General features: G+C 43.7%; 1 long non-coding RNA gene across 2 annotated transcripts in view; it reads left to right on the forward strand.

Moving 5' to 3' along the window:
- LOC142666425 (uncharacterized) overlaps positions 1 to 19,678 on the forward strand; it is a 70,286-nt gene extending 50,608 nt beyond the window's left edge. The window contains exons 2-4 of one of the 2 annotated variants that reach the window (XR_012851682.1): positions 6,284 to 6,401; positions 15,199 to 15,273; positions 19,524 to 19,678. This is a non-coding gene — a long non-coding RNA (uncharacterized LOC142666425). Of the gene's footprint in view, positions 1 to 6,283; positions 6,402 to 8,921; positions 8,990 to 15,198; positions 15,274 to 19,523 lie in introns of those variants that run through there. The other variant, XR_012851683.1, reaches the window with a different exon arrangement.
- Positions 19,679 to 20,014: the final 336 nt, after the last annotated feature.

The following is a 20,014-nucleotide window of genomic DNA, read 5'->3' on the forward strand; positions in this document are numbered from 1 at the left end:
TTCAGCTTTCACCGATCATCATAAATTGCACTATAAATTTGTTGTGCAGGTTATTACGGTCACGAAAATACCAAATATGTGTTATTTATGTATTAGATCTTATATTTTAGTGTAAAAAAACGTGTATTTGTGTGATTCTTTACTAAAGATTTTTATTTTTCCATTTTGATTTAGATTTTTCAGCTTTAATGTCCTGGCATATATCTATACACTGATAGTACACAGGCGGTTATTAGGGCATCACTCTATATACCCTAACCAGAAATCTGGTACTTCAATGGACCCTGGGCTGTCTGTCCATATATGGTAATAGTGTCACCAGGGTTCCCTGTGACTCGATTAAAGGGGGGGTTCCCACTTCTCATTTTCCCCTTGAATGCCGCCATCTGTTTTGATCGTGTCGTTCAATGGGATAGTGGTGGAGATCAGAGGTTTCTCTTATCTCCCCTGTGGCTGTGTATTAGTCATTGCCCAATTCCTGATCACGCCCGCACACTTGTTCTGTCTGCGCGATCAGCATGAAGGGATGCGGGAGATGCTGCACTGAAGACAGAACATGGCGGGGTGCTTTGCAGTGCGCTCTCCATGTTCTCGGTCCTCAGGGCCGGCGCCGCTGCTCATTAGTCCAGCGCCAGCCTGCATCACATCTTACTAGTCACTAAATACATGTATTACAATACTAAATTCATATAAATCTGATTGCATAAATTTGCGTCCTCTATGCTAAATAAGATAGATACCGCCTGAAATAGGACTGCTAAAATCTCTTTAATTTTGTTAAATTTAAATCTGGGTTAACCTAGCCAAAAATTCAAAATATCAGGCTAACCAAGCAGGGATCAAGTAACTATAGCCTAGCCGCCTCAATGTAACGATATACCTAACCTAGATTAACAGAGCCGATATAGCTGTACCCTGCCTGGACTAGTTATTGAGGATGTGATTTCTCTACTATTGCATTTGTAAGACACCTAACGCGTTTCAACATCCCTTTGTCTGGATGTATCTTCAGAGGTGTATATTCATTCACAGCTGGGGCAGCTAGTACACACTGCAGTATACATAACAAGCCCCACTGGTGTGTAGATCACAGTGACGGCACTGGTGTCTGATGGTCAGACACCACTGAAGTGTATACTAGCTGCCCCTGGCAAACGTGACAAATGTGACATGGCACCGAAAACCATTCCAGCAAAATCTGTGCTCCCAAATCCAAATGGCGCTCCTTCCCTTCTGAGCTCTGCCGTGGGTCCAATCAGCAGTTTATTACCACATATGGGGTAGTGCTGTAATCTGGAGACCATGCTTTACAAATGTTGGGGTGCCTTTTCTTCTTTATTCCTCTTGTAAATATTAAAAATTTCCGTTTTTTCAGACAAAAAAGTAGATTTTAATTTTTACAGGCTAATGCCAATATATTTAGCAAAATATCTGTGTGGTTAAAGTGCTAACTATACACCTAGATAAGTTCCTTGAGGGGTGTAGTTTCCAAAATGGGGTCACTTTTTGGGGGTTTCGACTGTTTTGGCACCGCAAGACCTCTTCAAATCTGACATGGTGCCTAAAATTTAAATCTAAAAAAAAAGGAGGCCCCAAAATCCACAAGGTGCTCCTTTGCTTCTGAGGCCGGTGCTTCAGTTTATTAGGGCACTAGAGCCACATGTGGGATATTTCTAAAAACTTTTTTTGTGCATTGGATGGAATACAGCAATCTACGCTAGAAACTTTCAAAACATAAACGAGTCCAGTGGAAAAAAGCATTAAAAGCCCTTCTGCTGCATCAAAGCTGAACACAGCACCTTTACAAACAACCTAATGAATGACCTAGGTTAAGACTGTAGTAAAATTTTAAGAATTTTGTTTCCCCCTGGTGGCTGCAGGTCATATTGTTAAACATGATGAGATCTGTAGGTTATAGGTGTAGGTCATAAAGCGTATCTCTTCTAGATGGATGCAAGGTCACCTAAGCTTTATACAAATGCATAGTCCCTGCTCTATCTTGCCATCTCTGTTGCTTCGATTTCTCCTTTACACTGAACGCCTGATCTGTGGCAGCATGGAGTGAAAAGCTAGAAAAGGTGCCCTATTGCCCTTTAGTACCTTTTTAGGTTTTTCCGTGCAGCTTGGTTGTCTGACAACTGAAGTTGTCAGCCCCTCCTCTTTCTTGCCACGTGATTGACTGTGAGGGGCAGATTTTGTAATTTAAGCTATGTTTACTGTACATAAGAAAAGCTTCCAACCTGATGGTAGATACAACAGGACTGCTTCCTGGTGAAGTCAACTGTAAAACCTTGGCGTGGATGAGAGCGGTGGCACCTGTCGCTGCTACTGTACCTGACAATAGAAGTCTGTCTCCTGCCTTAAGAACACCAGTCCCTGGTATGTCTATGAATGCTGACTTTGTTCACACTGATGAATGGCAGCGTTCTGTCTAAGTGACCGTTTACGGCGTGAGATTTCTTGCCGTTCTCTGTCTATTGTTCCTTTTAGATGTTTTAGGCTTCGTTCACATCTACGTCAGTGCTCCGTTCCGACGTTCCGTCTGAGCTTTCCGTCGGAGAGGAGCCCTGACCGACACAAACTAAAACCAAATGTTTCTGCCACCATTGATTTCAATGGTGACTGATCCGGTAGCGATGGTTTGTTTGTCTCCATTGTGCAAGGGTTCCATCATTTTGACAAGATCAATACCGCAGTCGACTATGGTATTTATCCCATCCAAACGACTGGACCCTTGCACAACGAAGTCAAACTGAAACCATTGGCACGGGATTAGTCACTATTGAAATCAATGGTGATGGAAAGGGAAACCTTTTGGTTTCAGTTTGCGTCACTCAGGACTCAGTCGGAACGGAGCTCTGACGCAGATGTGAACATACCTCCCAAAGTTCAAGTTTTGCAAAGAGGGACACGAGGCAAGTTTTTGTTTTTTTTAAGCCACACCCATACACACCTAGTTAAGCCCACACGGTATAATGCTTTCATAGTGCCTCCCACACACTGTTGCCCCCTTAGCTGCCACCATACACTAGAATGCCCCCTTAGCTGTCACCATACACTATAATGCCCCCTTAACTGCCTGCACCCACGTATAAAGTGCCGCAGTGCCCACGTAGATTGTGCCACCCCCCTTGTAGATGGCACCACCCCCTATAGATGGCACCTTTGGGACTCCCTCTAGGAGAGGAATCCCCAGCCAGAGCATATCCAACGCTGTGGCTGGGGATTCCACTCCAGGAAGAGCCCCTGATGCCACTGTCCATATATGGACAGTGACGTCAGGGGTTACCTCTTCTGACCGGGGATTCCGCTCCATGAGGAGTCACTTTTCATATATGGAAAGTGACGTCAGGGGTTCCCGCTAGCAGCGGAATCCCCAGCCAGAGCATCGCCTGGAGCGCTGTGCCTGGGAAGTCCTCTGTACTACTGCTGAAGCAGGGAGCTGACGTCCTGAGGATGTTGATAAAGTTGACAGCGGGACACACCACTGGCCGCCTGGGACAGCGGGACACTACCAGCAATCCGGAACTGTCCCGCTGAATGGTTGGGAGCTATGATATATGGGTAAAATGTGTGCAAATAGATGACTAAGGCCTCGTGCACCCGACAATATTTTTGTGGCTGCAATTTATCTGCATTTTTGCAGATAAATTGCGGACCCATTCTTTTGTATGGTCCCATGCACATGATCGTGATTTACACGGATTGATTAAGGGGCCGCCAATCCGGACTGAAAAAACTCAGGACAAGTTATTTTATGGTTCGGATTTGCGAATTTATCAAGACTGTTGAATTGTTGTGGATCTATGAGACACGGATCCACAAGGGGTTCTTTTGCGGACCGCAATAGAACCGTGGTTTTGCGAACCGCAAGACCAATACGGTCGTGTGCCTTTGTAAATATATGGAATAACATATCTGGTGTAAAAACACTTCCCAGAACCAGAGCGCGCCCTGTATTGACAACTGCTCCACTTTAGCCTTGTACTAGTTGTGATAGATCTCCCCCTGATGTCAATAGTGGTGGCAGCAGGTTGCTAAGATTTTTATTCTTTATGTAGGGGATTTGGAGCTTTGTATCAGAAAACTGGAGCTCCTTCCACTATAAAGATATATTAAAGGGGTCGGTCACTTTCTAGATGTATTTTGCCCTAACAATGAAAAAGTAATATTACTCATACGATGCCTTCAGAAATTGTGTATCCCCGATCTGATCTGCAACGTGCCCTGCGGAAGGGCGGGTGTGTAAAGTATCGTAGCTCCATGATGGAATTTACAATCCTGTATTTGCGGAGTCCAAAGCCACCCATGCCTGCGCAGACACTTAGGGTATGTTCACACACACTAATTACGGACGTAAATCGGGCATATTAACCCCCGAATTACGTCCGAAATTACGGCTTGAATGCGTTGACAAACATCTGCCCATTGAAAGCAATGGGTTGACGTTTGTCTGTTCACACGAGGCGTATATTTACGCGCCGCTGTCAAAAGATGGCGCGTAAATAGAACGCCCGCGTCAAAGACGTGACCTGTCACTACTTGGGGCGTAATTGGAGCCGTTATTCATTGACTCCAATGAAAAGCAGCGCCAATTACGTCCGTAATGGACGCGGCGTTCAAGCGCCTGCACATGCCGTTACGGCTGAAATGACGGGGCTGTTTTCTCCTGAAAACAGCTCTGTAATTTCGGCCGTAACGGACGTGCACGTGTGAACATACCCTTAGGGTATGTTCAGACGCTTAGCAAAAAACGTCTGAAAATACTGAGCTGATTTCAGGCGAAAACAGCTCCTGATTTTCAGACGTTTTTGTAGCAACTCGCGTTTTTCGCTGCGTATTTTACGGCTGTTATTGGAGCTGTTTTTCAACAGAGTCAATGAAAAATGACAGCTCCAAAAACGTCCCAAGAAGTGACATGCACTTCTTTTTCACGGGCGTCTTTTTACGCGCCGTATTTTGACAGCGACGCGTAAAATGACACCTCGTGGGAACAGAACACCGTAACACCCATTGCAAGCAATGGGCAGATGTTTGTAGGCGAAATGGAGCCGTTTTTTCAGGCGTAATTCGAGGTGTAAAAAACCCAAATTACGTCTGAAACCACTGCGTGTGAACAGACCCTAACAAGCGCCGTACAAGTATTAGCTTGTATTTGCATGCGCATGGAGGGGATACAAAAAGTCACCTAGTATTGCAGCGATTTGGTGAAATGTACCTCTCACTGCAATATGACGGCAAAGTTTGAACGCGTTCTAGAAAACTGCATCAAAACCTACACGTGTTGTTACACCCTCAGGCCTCATGAACACAATTGTAATCTTTATTCGCAATTATGGATCCATAATTAAAGATAAAATACTGACCTGTTGATTTCTATCGTCCGTGGACACCCGCCCGTTTAATTACGATTAGGTCTCCGGGTCGTAGAAATGACCCGCAAAAAATAGTTAAATACTTTTTAATGTGAGCGAGGTCCACAGGTTACATTCGGTAACCCGCCCGCGCGGCTTTTACTGACCTTAATTACGGCACGGTCGTGTGCATGAGGTCTAAATGTTCTTATGTTGGGTCTTGTGGTGGTGGAAGTTAGTGGGTTATCCGTTTTTGTTTTTTTGTGTTTTTTTTTTTTTATTTTTTTTAAATGTATGTATTTTTAAGCCAATATCTGGAACATACCCTGTAGTGATCCGTCTCTGTACACAAGGTGGCGCTCTAGCCTCACACAGCACGCTCATCTCTTCTGTCTGCCTTTAGGTGTCTGTGTTTTGTTGGCCAAGTTAACTTTTTTATTTTTTTTTTTATTTTTTTTTTATTCCATGGGGGTCAACTTTTCATTAGTGTATGGCCAGCTTAGCCTTTATTCCGTTAGGAGCCTCCATCACAGATTCGGCCATGATTAGGAAACTGCGCTATGGTTTATAGTAAAACCAGGGACTCCTTGACGGAAACCATTAAAATCAATGGGTTCCATCTGCCACTGGTGATGTCCGTGGTGCAATGGAACCGTCGCTTCCGTTTTCCCTTGTCCTGCTCCTCTGACGGAGCAGAACGGAAAGACCCGACGCAGGTCTGAACTAGGCCTTAACCTGTTCCTTGCTACAGACAAACGAATCATATTATATTCTGTAATAAGTGCAAGTGGAGAATTGAACAGTGTCTGGTCGGCTCTCATCACGTTGTTTGTCATATGTCTTACGTATACAATTGTATTACAAAGAAGCTTCGGATACTGCAAGTTCCCATAACAGGATACTAAACGAGTCTCCTTTATGTTTGGCAGGGTTATGTCTGCATACTGAATGGCAGTGAGCTGTGCGAGCAGGTTGAAATTTTAAGCTTTTGAATGTAAACAGAGATGTCTTCATGCACTGACCGCAAGCAGAGATCTTTTGGAAATGGTAAGGAATTGAAATACAAACTCTATTAAAAGTTTGCAGACACAATAAAGGGTTAACGCGACCTTACACATTTATGAAATATCCACGGGGTATGCCATAAATATCTGATACCAGATCTCTGTCCCAGTGCAGAGCTGTGACCCTCATCTGCCACGTTGATATGCCGAAAATGTCTAAGGTGGGAATCGTCCTTTCAGCTTTGTTTTTTTTTGTTTTGTTTACATAGAACCAGAAAATCCTTTATTAATGTCTGGCATTAAAAAGGGTTGTCCGGGCACAGGACCGTTTTTCATACCGACGACCTATCCGCAGGATAGGTAATCAGTATATGACCGGACCCCGCACCGATCAGCTGCTCCGCCTGACTCCAGGCACCGGATGTTCATGCTGAAAGCTGATGGCTCCGGTCACAGTATAGCGGCCGTGCTGCAGTACTCCAGTGAATAGTACTCCAGTGAGTTGCAGCACGGCCGCTATGCAGTGTATGGAGCCCTCTGCTTCTGGCACTGAACACTGCATAACATCCGATGCCCAGAGGCAGCTGAAGCAGCTGATCGGTGCGGGGTCCGGGTGTCGGACCTCCACCGATCATATACTGAGGACCTATCCTGTGGAAAGGTCATCCGAATGAAAAACCGCCACATGCCCAGACAACCTCTAAGTCCCTGGTGTGTACTGAGGGTGTCAGGTGAATCTTTTTGTGGTTCGCAGCGTCACAGAAACCTCTGTCAGTGTTGTCCTCCTGCCAGGCACTATGTGCTAGAATTTATTTACCAAACATGGGAGTGATTTTAGGGTTGTATAAGGTATTTATAGTATATTATTCCCAGCCACCCTGCATGGCAGTCAGAGTGGCAACGCTGCCAGGGTTGGAAAGGTCTGCACCATTTGTGTTCACTTAGTCTGAGAAATAATTGGATGCCGCTTACAGAATAATAGACGTTCCTCTCGCATGAATCTCTTACTTCCCATGACGAGGCTGAGCCAGAGTAACACCCCTGACGTTTACTGGGAACTGGCGGGATAATGGAGCTGGGAGACTAGATGTGCATCGATTCCTGTCCACGATGATGCAGACGGGGGGCCAATTATCACAAATACTCCTTTTAAATAAATGAATTGGCTTAATAAATGTGAAATCAACATTTTTGGTAAGTTTATTGCATAGATGGACATAAACGCCTCAGCTGCCGCATCATCTCCTGGGGTCAGCTACGAACTTTTAAAGATAGTTGTATGATAAAATATAACCACACGTTGCCCTGCTGCATAGACTGTGACCTCACTTCCCTCACACTGTGACCTCACTTCCCTCACACTGTGACCTCACTTCCCTCACACTGTGACCTCACTTCCCTCACACTGTGACCTCACTTCCCTCACACTGTGACCTCACTTCCCTCACACTGTGACCTCACTTCCCTCACACTGTGACCTCACTTCCCTCACACTGTGACCTCACTTCCCTCACACTGTGACCTCACTTCCCTCACACTGTGACCTCACTTCCCTCACACTGTGACCTCACTTCCCTCACACTGTGACCTCACTTCCCTCACACTGTGACCTCACTTCCCTCACACTGTGACCTCACTTCCCTCACACTGTGACCTCACTTCCCTCACACTGTGACCTCACTTCCCTCACACTGTGACCTCACTTCCCTCACACTGTGACATCACCAGCCAATCACAGACCAGCTACATAGTCTGTGTGACCTCACTGCACTTAACCTTTGACATCACCAGCCAATCACAGACCAGCTACATAGTCTGTGTGACCTCACTGCACTTAACCTTTGACACCAGTTAATGGACTTTGATCCTAATTTTGTAGCATAAGATTGCCATACAATACTTGGGTATAAAAATCTGGAGTATTGACAGATTATGTGCATGTGAACAGCCATCCAGTATTTGGAACTTTGAGGCAGAAGGTTAAGATCTGGAATAGAATATTGTCCCATTTTGCCTCACGTAAAGATCTGGTTAAGATGGTAATTCTGCCTTCGGTACTTCATGCTTTTGGTAATGCACTGGTTTGGGTGCCTAATTTTTTTATAATGGCTTCCAATCTAATATGGAGGGGTTTTGGACCCCACATTAAATATGCTAGACTTTGCCTTCCAGTTCAGGTGGTTTTGCAGTACCCGATTTTCTAGCTTATCTTTTGGCATCTCAATTACAACAGTTAATGGGGTTTTCCAAGTTATTTAAAAAAAAATTGCCAAGATATGTGGATTTTTTTCTCCTTTCCTCCAGTCGGGTGTAGGGTGGAGAGGATTCTTGGTTATTATAGTGTGTATATAATATCTATCTATCCACAGCCTATTTTTGTGTGTTAGGAGGCCTCCTTGATTGTGCTGTGACTTTGTATTTTAAAATTAAAAAAAAAACGTTCACACTTTCAGCCGATCACTGATTGATCTGTTGTGTAATTGTATTGCTTTCTCCCTGTGATGACATCATCTAATCACACACTAACCTGCTACACACTTTATGACCTCACTTTATGACATCATCGTACTTATTCCAACCACCAATCATGTGACGTTCATGCAGATATGAAATAAAGCCCAAAAGGTTAAGGTCAGTGTTGTCCTACTACCTGTGATACCTTGACCTGTGTATGACCAGCCCCTCCCCCGCTCCTTTCTGCGCCATCTTCTCGCTTTCTCTGGAGTGTTAAGGCCCTGCCAGAAATCACTCGTTCCACTGAAAAACGTGATGTAGTAAATAAATCTCTGAATAGAACCTCATGTTCAGACCGATCTTCTGGCTGAGATATTAGGGAACCAACGTTTTATGAGACATTACTGCCTTTAAATGGATGCAAGAGAATCTATTAAATCCCTGCTCCTCCTCTGGTTAGTGACGCTCCGCTTTGGAGACGATTTTACTGTTGTATTAGGAAATGCGTTGTAAGCAATGACGTATATATCCCCTCATTATTGGAATAGCTGCTCCTGCAGGTGGGAAAGATTCCGATAATACTCCTGTACCTCTGTGAGGGGATCTAATGTCCCGTCGCTTCTCTGCAGATACCAATTACCACAGCCTGTATTCTGTAAGAGAGTCTTTACCAGGCTGCTAGTCGCTGCAGGGGATATGTAGCATTACAAGTCGGTCCTTTTTAAATGCAGGTTGACCTGTCCTGCATGGACATCCAGGTTCCCCGGAGCAGACGTTTACACATACCGGCTCTGCACGTGCCTAATGGACACGCGTTTACACTTGCTCAATGGATCCCTATGAATATGTTTGCTGTATATGGCGGTAATTCCAAATGTAATGGTAAAACATAATGTGAATAGAGCCTTAGTGAAAGGTTAAAAATACAATTATTTTCTAGTTTCTTTTATTGTATTGCTGTTAGGCTTCGTTCACATCTGCGTTGGGGTCCCGTTCCGATGGTCCGTCTGAGGTTTCCGTCAGAACGGGACCCTGAACAGACACAAACTGAGACGAACGGAAACCAGATTTCAATGGTGAAAGATCCGGTGCCAATGGTTTCCGTTTGTCTCTGTTGTGCACCAGTTCCGTCGTTTTGCCAGAAGCAATAGCGTAGTCGACTGCGCTATTGCTTCTGGCAAAACGATGGAAAATCAATGGTGATGGAAACGGAAACCTCTGGTGTCCGTTCGTGTCAGTTTGTGTCTGTTCAGGGTCCCGTTCTGACGGAAAGCTCTGACGGAACGTCAGAACAGGACCCCAACGCAGATGTGAACGAAGCCTTATCAGTTACACTTCCGTTCTGTTTGCGTCGGAGAATTAAATTCTGTTGAATCTGATGTGAAAAATAATGCTGCATGCAGCGTTTTTTGTTTTTTTCCCCCCCGTCAAAACAACTGTCACCACGATGGAACCTGACGGACCCCATCGTCAAGTCAATGGTGCATTTCCGCCACTGCTGGTATCCGTCATGCTGCGTTTCCAGCTTGGCATCGTAGTTTCTGGAACCACAATGCAAGTGTGAACAAAGCCTAAAAAATAAATTATTTTGGGTTTTGCAGTAGATTCTCAATGAGAGAACCGATGGTTAGTGGTCACATCATATTGGGACGGGGGATGACACAGAAACCTTGGCACATCTATAATGTCACTCAGGGAACATGACATTACCTGTATGATCAGGAACATTGACCTGCCAGACATCCATCTCCGATGTGCCGGTAAATAACGTTAATGGGTAACTTGTGCTGACATTGACCTACACTTCTGTCTTCACACTCAGAACTGTAGAGGGGTATAAAACGTTCTTATAATTAAAACTTTTTAGTCCTGAAATCAGAAAATCCTTAAGGGAAATGTATGAGGACTGGCGTTTCTTATACTAGTCCCCGTATGAAGGTCGCCTCTTAATAAATAGGCACATTTTTGTATAGCTGCTTGCCAGAAAGGGAAATATACACCAGTTACGAGCGGGTCTATATATCCGCGACCGTTTACGCCAGTTTCCGGCGTAAATTTGTCAGGCGGAGGGTGGCCCTGCCCTTTCTGGTAAGCTCTGCCCACTTTCTAGAAAGTGTCGTATACGGCTTATAATTCAAATTCTTTCTGAAATTGTGAATTGTGTCATTTGTGACTGCCGCAGAACTCGTAATAAATTCCCCTCATTCACGTAATAATATAAATCTTGCCTATTTTGCGTTTTTTTTCTAGTTCTTTAAATGCAGCCTGCAGTGTAAAGAATGGAGGGGTTGTCTATTTACCATGGTTACATTGTGGTTCCTGTCTGATACACTTATACATATAGTTCTCCTCTAGTCTATACTGGATGTTCTGCTATACACTATATTACATGAGTAAGACTAATTTTATACCAGTAATACAGCAGAGATCTATGTATGTCTCTGGACGTAGCCATTTCCAATAGATTGAAAACCTCCATTCTTTACACTGCAGGCTGCATCCAGAAACTTGTTTAACAGTGCAAAATAGTATTCGTTACATATCAATCCTCTAAATTTTATCACCACGATCGCTCCAATTATCTATGGGAGTAATTTAAGAACATGGCGGGCCCTCTGGAGGTTCCCTACTGCCTCTCGTTCTGATTTCCAACTCTCTGAATCCAATTGGCAGATTATAAACTCCCCTAAACAACAAGAAGGAAACTCTTTGTAAGTGTTGTTTACCCTCGACACATTTGTAGCAATTTTGTATTGTGTCTAGCAATCCCATTATATAGGAGAATTGCGATATAATCACTCCCCCTGTTATATTCTGCAAACTAGAGTCTAAGTGACCAGATGTGGATTTGGATTGAGCTGGTGACAATGACGGTGTGCTTGTCTGTTTTGTGTCTGTCCATTATACTCTAGTACACTGTGTTCTCTGTGGGGTGACGTCTGGTGGTACCTGGCGATATTCCATGGAATGCTGCTGGGACCTGTAATGTCACCTTATGTCCAGCAGGGTGCAGTCTGTACGGTTCATACAAGGGATTTTTTTAAATGCTTATTTAGTACTAGAGTACTTCATTCTGTATATTAGTCCTTTTTTCGTGCTTGATATACAAAATTTCACTGCCCCTGCAGATCCCATCCATGATGAGTTGCTGCTGCTATGAATGAGAACTAATAAATGAACATAATATTCAAAATAATGGCGCTAGCACAGATTTTCTGTGTACTTTTATTTTATTAATTTTTTTGCATTTTTGTGACGCGTTACAACATGACGCCATCGATTTTTACATTTCACTGTCGTAATTCCTGCGATTTCAAATGTCCCCTGGCTTAATCATCCATATGCAAAAAAATATCAATTTCTCTTCTGCAACCCCCCCCCCATTCCTAATGTTACTGAGCCATCAATATTGCATAACTGATTCCATATTCTTTAACCCATATTTACCCACAACCACCTCCTCCTTCAGCCTGACGTTCACACTTTAGTGGGGCTCCGTATTACTCCTAAGGCCTAGTTCACACAGTTTTTTTTGACGTGGAAATTGTGCCAAAAAATCTGCCAAAATGGCCTCCCATTGAAATCAATGTGAGGCGAGTTTGACCGTTTTTTGGTGCGGTAAAATAACACTTGTGGGGAACAAAGTGTCATGCTCTTCAGGCGTTTGTTTCAACTCCCATTGACGACAATGTGAAGCAGAGAAAGCAGTTTCCGTTGTTGTTTTTTTGCCGTGGTGCTCAATGGCCGTGGCTGAGAAACGCTGCATAGAGTGCAGGCAAGTCCAAATCTGCCTCAAAATTCTCAATGTGAACATACCCTAACAGTCGTCTTATAGCAATATAAGAGCAAGGCTTAGGCCCCATGCACACGAACGCGTTTTTGCGTCCGCAATTCCCCCGAAAATCCACGGGAGAATTGCGGACCCATTCATTTCTATGGGCCCATACACACTATCCGTGTTTTCACGGGTCCCCGCATGTCCGCAAATCCGTGCCGCACAAACTCAGGACATGTCTTATTACGGCCCACAAATTCGATGCGGACATGCCCATAGAAGTCAATGGGCCCGTGGAAAATACGGGTACACCTCCGTGTGTCAACCGCAGTTTGCGGATTTGCGGAAGTGTTGCTAGGCGACGACCGGGATTGAGTTCTGTCGTCGTCCTGTTTTACCTAGGCTTTTTTTTTTTCATCCGCATTTTGCGGATTACATATGGATGAACTGCGGAGGACATTTCACGGAACACGGTCCTGGAATTTGCGGACCAGAAAAACACTACGGTCGTGGGCATGAGGCCTTATAGTGTAACCATTCTTTCAACTTTTTCCAATAAATTTTTGGCACAAGTGAATATGAGAAGCTTTGTAATATATCTTATATTAAAAAGAAAGATGCTGCTTTCTCCAATTATCAGACATTTCTCCACCCCCCCCCTGCCTCCTGCACTCATTTTCTTTACATTCACTCATAAATCAGTTTTCGGTAAAGCAGAGATAAAAATTACTTAAAGAGGCTGTCACCAGATTATAAGTGCCCTATCTCCTACATAGTCTGATCGGAGCTGCAATGTAGAGAACAGCAGTGGTTTTTATTTTGAAAAACGATAATTTTTGAGCAAGTTATGAGCAATTTTAGATTTATGCTAATTAGTTTCTTAATGACCAACTGGGCGTTGTACAGAGGAGGGTATGACGCTGACCAATCAGTGACTAATCAGTGACTAATCAGCGTCATACACTTCTCATTGTTCCAGCCCAGCTTCTTTCACTGCACAATCACACTGTGCTGTGGATCATGCTGGGCTGGAACAATGAGAAGTGTATGACGCTAATTGGTCGCTGATTGGTCACTGATTGGTCAGCCTCATGCACTCCTCTGTACAACACCCAGTTGGTAAAAAGTAAAAACACGCCCAGTTGGTCATTAAGAAACTAATTAGCATAAATCTAAAATTGCTCATAACTTGCTCAAAAATTATAGTTTTTCAAAATAAAAACCACTTCTGTTCTCTACATTACAGCTCCGATCAGACTATGTAGGAGACAGAGCACTTATAATCTGGTGACAGAGCCTCTTTAAAGAGTCTCTGTCACCACATTATATGTAGCCTATATTGTAAATGATGTGATCGGCGCTGTAATGTAGAGAACGGCAGTATTTTTTATTTAGAAAAAACGATCATTTTTGACGCAGTTATGACCTATATTAGCTTTATGCTAATGAGTTTCTTAATGAACTGGGCGTGTTTTACTTTTTGGCCAAGTGGGAGTTGTGGAGAGAAGTGTATGACGCTGACCAATCAGTGTCATACACTTCTCTCCATTCATTTACACAGCACATAGCGATATAGTTATATCACTATGTGCAGCCACATAAACACACTATAACATTACTGCAGTGTCCTGACAATGAATAGACATCACCTCCAGCCAGGACGTGATGTGTATTCAGAATCCTGTCACTTCTGTAGCGTCTCTGTGATATATACAGCAAGGCAAGTATATGTGGTGAAAGTAATGTCATATATGTACACAAGAAAAAAAGCGCAAAGAAGCAGCACAACAAAAATGTGACATTTATTCACCCAGCAAATGCAACGTTTCACTTCCTCAATGGAAGCATTTTCAAGCCACAGTGTACACAGTGACTCCACCAGCAGAATAGTGAAATAAAGGATGTAACTCAGGATCAGTACAGTATAAGTAATGTAATGTACGAACACAGTGACTCCACCAGCAGAATAGTGAGTGCAGCTCTGGAGTATAATACAGGATGTAACTCAGGATCAGTACAGTATAAGTAATGTACGAACACAGTGACTCCACCAGCAGAATAGTGAGTGCAGCTCTGGAGTATAATACAGGATGTAACTCAGGATCAGTACAGGATAGGTAATGTAATGTATGTACACAGTGACTCCACCAGCAGAATAGTGAGTGCAGCTCTGGAGTATAATACAGGATGTAACTCAGGATCAGTACAGGATAAGTAATGTATGTACACAGTGACTCCACCAGCAGAATAGTGAATGTGGCTCTGGAATATAATACAACATGTAATTCAGGATCAGTAATATAATGTATGTGCACAGTGACTCCACCAGCAGAATTGTGAGTGCAGCTCTGGAGTATAATACAGGATATAACTCAGGATCAGTACAGGATAAGTAATGTATGTACACAGTGACTCCTCCAGCAGAATTGTGAGCGCAGCTCTGGAGTATAATAAAGGATGTAACTCAGGATCAGTACAGGATAAGTAATGTAATGTATATACACAGTGACAATGTTTGTATTTGAATGCTATATGTGAGCTGTACGTCAGAGGTGGACTAGCATTCGAGTATATCAGACTAATGTATAATTAGATGTTTATTACGTTTCAGGTCACTGCTGCTGACAGACTGATCATATACGGACAACTCTTGCTGGGGTCCACCACTCGGTAGAATTTATACAAGGTACGACTTCTTTGCTTTACGCTGTACAGTTTAGTTAGATATTAGATCACTCATGCCTTTGCTCAGCAATAAGGGAACTTCAGTCACAAAGTTTTGGACTAAAGTAGCAAAAATTGTCACCATGGTCCACAGGAAACCTCTGTCTTGTTTATCATTCTTCTATGAACAGATACTGTGTTTTTGCTCCAGCTTTTTTTTTAGAAAACATTTGCAGATTAATGTGATTGGGACGTGTGTGCTCATGAGAAATCAAAAACATGGTGAGAAATGGCACCAAGTACAAGTACAATGTATGGCCTCAAAAGACTCTCTTATTTTCTGTGTGAAAAAGGCATTTCTATCACGGTAGATCTTAAAGGGAATGTGTCGCTCTAAATTATTTTATTTTTTTCAGTTAAACAATTTAGTATTTGAGTGATTACACTGTTTTAATTTTTTCACAAGTCTGGAAATCTAATTTATAACCTTTCTGTGTTCTGGGCACTAGAGGGAGCAGTTCCCAAAATTGCAGCATGGTCACTGTGGTAAAGCAACCTCATTGACTTATGCTGCAAATTTTGGGTAGACACACTCGCTCTAGTGTCCTCACACAATCCCCCCTCCCTTATTCTGGCTAGTGCCAGGAGAAGGAAGGGTTTGAATCTTCAAACCTCCTACACTGTGTGCCGCCATTTTCTGAGCGAATGCACGGTGTAGGAGGATTAGATACAGGGCTCAGCAGACAGTATCACACGAACATAATACACACATCATACAGTAACATAAATTACCTGCCGCCTCCGCTGGTCTACGCTCCTATTCCTTGTGCCTGAACATATGGCCGGAAGCCGCGGCCGGAAGTCGTCATCTTACTGTCCGGCAGCAGCTTCCGGTCCACATGAAAATGGCACCAGATTTTGCTCTGCCAACGAGCTTCGTTTTGGTCTGTGTCGGCGCATGCGCGTACACTTCTGAGAATGGAATGGCTTCATTTCGCATTCTCTATGGGGTTGTATGTGCCGTATTCCATCTCTGTATGTGTCGTTAAAAAATGGCAGCCCCCATAGAGAAGTAAAAGTTTGAACACAGTAAAAATTAGAACGTGACAACACTAATACATTTTGTTTATATTTTATTAAAAGCAATATGATAAAAAAAAAAATCATGACACCTTCCCTTTAAGAACCTTCTGTATTACAGTAGATCTGTACATCCCTGTCCTCTGTCTGCTCACAATCCATATATGTTCCCAGATTTCCTCGTGGCACTAGACCGTGGTTGGGACCCTGAATCTTTGTATCTGGTTAATTTTTTAATTTTACTTTTTCCCATTTGACATGGTCCCTGAGATAAAAGAAAAAAAAAATATATATTTTTTTCTTTTGTGGTTACTTTTTTGGATCAGACTCCCACATATCATCGTGTGATTCTCATTCCGATATGGAGGCATTTTAACCGTCAATCTTAACAAGACACTCGGGCGTTAAATACTTCGTAATTGCATTAAAGTCTATACAGTTTCTGGCCAATGTCTGCAGTGCGTGCCGGATCCATCCTGGGAGCACTTTTGCTCTTTTTGGGAAAGTGTTTGGATTTCATTAATGGAACATCTGTAAATAGTTTACCATGCTGCTCGCCTGTTCCCCATCCACACAGTGATAAGAGCAGAGTATGCATTAGATCTGTGCTTAGCCGAGGACCTGACACTTTGTCCTGCCCGGTGTTATAAGCATATGAGTGGGGGCAGATATACCAGAGCAGTGGTCTTAAAAGGGGTTGTCCAGGCACAGACAACTGATGACCTGTCCACAGGATATGTCATCAGTATATGATCGGTGGGGGTCCGACACCCGGATTCTGCACCGATCTGCTAATCCGGCTGCCTCTGGGGCCCGGATGTCCATGCCAGAAGCAGATGGCTTTAGTCATGGAATAGAGACCGAGCTGCAGTACTTTAGTATGCAAGTGAATATGAGCAGAGGGGCAGCTCTGCAGCACGGCCGCTGTGCATTAGTCGGAGCCATCTGCTTCCTGCACCAGCGATTGCATACCCTTCATAACATCCGGCGCACGGAGGCAGCGGATCGGTGCGGGGTCTGGTGGTCGGACCCGTTCCGATAGATCATCAATTGTCTGTTCGTGGAGAACCCCTTTAAACCTGTGGCTTCCCAGCTACAACTTCCGGCGTGCCCTCAGAGCAGGAGGCTTTGGTTCACAACAGGTTTACCACCGCTGCGTTAGAATATGGTCTTTGGCTGCAGTAACCGGAGGATGCAGCGGTCGTCTTCTAGCCACGGCTAGTCTGACCTTTTTAGGTAGGGGCTCTCACCTTTGTCAATGTCCTGGGCTGCGCCTCTGTGATGCAATCACTAGGATCAAAGGCCTATGTAGCTGACCGTGACACATGAAGTGATGTACAAATAACCGGCCGCTGGCTGTCCATCAGTGGCCTCTAGGACAGAGGTTGACCAGCCGCATGACTTTAACCCTCACGTCCAGTATACTGCAGTATCTAGTCCACGAGAGATCACCATTGTCTGTTCAGGTTACTCTGGTCTTCAGCAGCCGTGTGTGCGGAGTTTTTTCCTATAGGTAATACACGCTGGGTGACCATTACAGTGCATGGAGTTTTTCACCCAGCTTTCTACAGACCCTGAATGGAACATATTATTTTTAGAATTATTTACTCACCCTCCAACTACTCTGCATGATTAAAGGATTTTTTCTATGAATATTGATTTGATATGCTGTAAATATCTGCTTGATTGGGGTGCGGTGTTCTCCAGATCATCTCTGCTGCCCATTCCTAACCGTTCTGTGTCAGGGTTTGGCTCTACGTCTTGACTGATGTAGCCCCCACACTACGAGACGTGTTCTGTCCATGCTGAGGTTTCAGTAGAACACTTCATCTGATAACCTACTACAGATCTGCACAGCTGTCTTCTGCAGAAATAGACAAAATTCCTGTGAATTGTGCGGTGTCTGTGAATTCTGGGAAGTCTCGTATGATGGAGATGACAATTGTGATCAGTAATCGGGATCTGTGGTCGTTAATCCTACTCCTCCAACCTGGATAAATTAGTGGGATCCATCCCAGATAGATCTGATCTGTATTACGCCAGTGACTAACCTATAGATGAATATTGTGTAGGTCGCTCTGTACAGGATCTACAGTGTGTGTGTGTGTGTGTGTGTGTGTGTGTGTATAGGTCGCTCTGTACAGGGTCTACAGTATATACAGTAACATTTGAAAGAGCTTGGCAAAGTTAGTGTAGAAAAAGTATAAAATTTACCTTTAACATCTTTTCACTTTTAGGTCCAAAGTTCTGTGCTGAATAACTTTCATAATATATTGGTTTTTAAGCCAATTGGCTCAGGATGAACTAATACGAGGGTTTTTTTTATGCCCCACAATCTGCTGTTTGCATTGCAGGAGTTACTGTTTATGGTTGATTTTTCGGTCCTATCACATGTTCTCTATGAACACCATTTTATAGTTTGTATCAGTCACTTTGTAAATACATGGCATTACTTTTTTTTGTACGGATTCTTAAATTGGCATTCCCATCTAAGACCTTTATGGCATATCCACAGCTATAATTTCATACCAATAGGGAATTTTTAGATTGTGAGCCCCAATGGGGACAGTAAGTGAGGAGCTCTGCACAGCGCTGCAGAATATGTTGGCGCCATAATATTTTATTTCTGTAACTTATTTTATGGTTTTCGGGAGCTACGAAAGCAGCATAGCTCACAAGCTCTGCTGTTTCCGTATTCACGGCCACCTCGTAACTCAGTGGCCGAAGCCCAGTGACAGTGGGAGAAGGTAGGTCAGGTGTCAGAGGGCCCAGTTTAGGCCCCATGCTCACGACTACGTTTTCATCTATCCCGAAATACTGTCTGTAAATTCGGCTCGTATTGCATCCGTATATACGGATCCGTAAATAAAAGTGAGGATGCGAATGATGTCAGCATGTTGCGTAGCAACACTACTGTGTATACGGATGCACGTCCGTATAGCGTCCGTATTTAACTGTTGAGATTACGCCAAACAGATAAGCAGAGGATGGGTGGGATTCCCTTTTTCAGCCCCTCCTGTTTGCGTTAATGTTATATTTGTATGATTTGCAGATTTTTCAATAATTATTCAATTGAGCCTAAAATATGTATGAGAAGGGCTTAAAGCGTATGCATGCTTTTACCACCAATTTATTTTTATTGCAAATAGGATTGTTTAAAAAAAATAAAAAAATTCAGTTTTGTATCTCCAGCTCTTCCGAAGATTTGTGTCTCTAGTTAGAGGCTAGAAATGATCTCCCGCAGTCTCACCCCGCAGTCATGTGTCCGGTGCCGTGCACATGACCGTAGTTGTGCGGCCGTATACTATCCAGAATCGACGAATGCACACGAATAAACAATAAATAAATAGGACATGTTATTATATGATCTGCGTTTGTGGTTCTGGCTCATTGAAATGAATGCACATCTTGTGTGTGCGCGGTCTATGAATGGGGTCGGCCCGCGGATGATCCTCCGCAGCCCGTCCATGTCACGCACAGCTACGGCCGTATGTAGGAGGCCTTCAGATACTTTTTGCTCCTGTCACACGGAGCTATGGATGGGGACGAGCGGTAGTTACTCAGATCTCTCGTCCCCATACGTTATCATGCCGGCAGCGCGTCTCCGTGTTTACACACCAAGATGTGAGGCCAACGATCATAATATTTTGGACATTTAAAACGATCCGATCAGCAGATAAATG

The sequence above is a fragment of the Rhinoderma darwinii genome, chromosome 13 (assembly GCF_050947455.1).
Source record: "Rhinoderma darwinii isolate aRhiDar2 chromosome 13, aRhiDar2.hap1, whole genome shotgun sequence".
Taxonomy (NCBI): domain Eukaryota; kingdom Metazoa; phylum Chordata; class Amphibia; order Anura; family Rhinodermatidae; genus Rhinoderma; species Rhinoderma darwinii.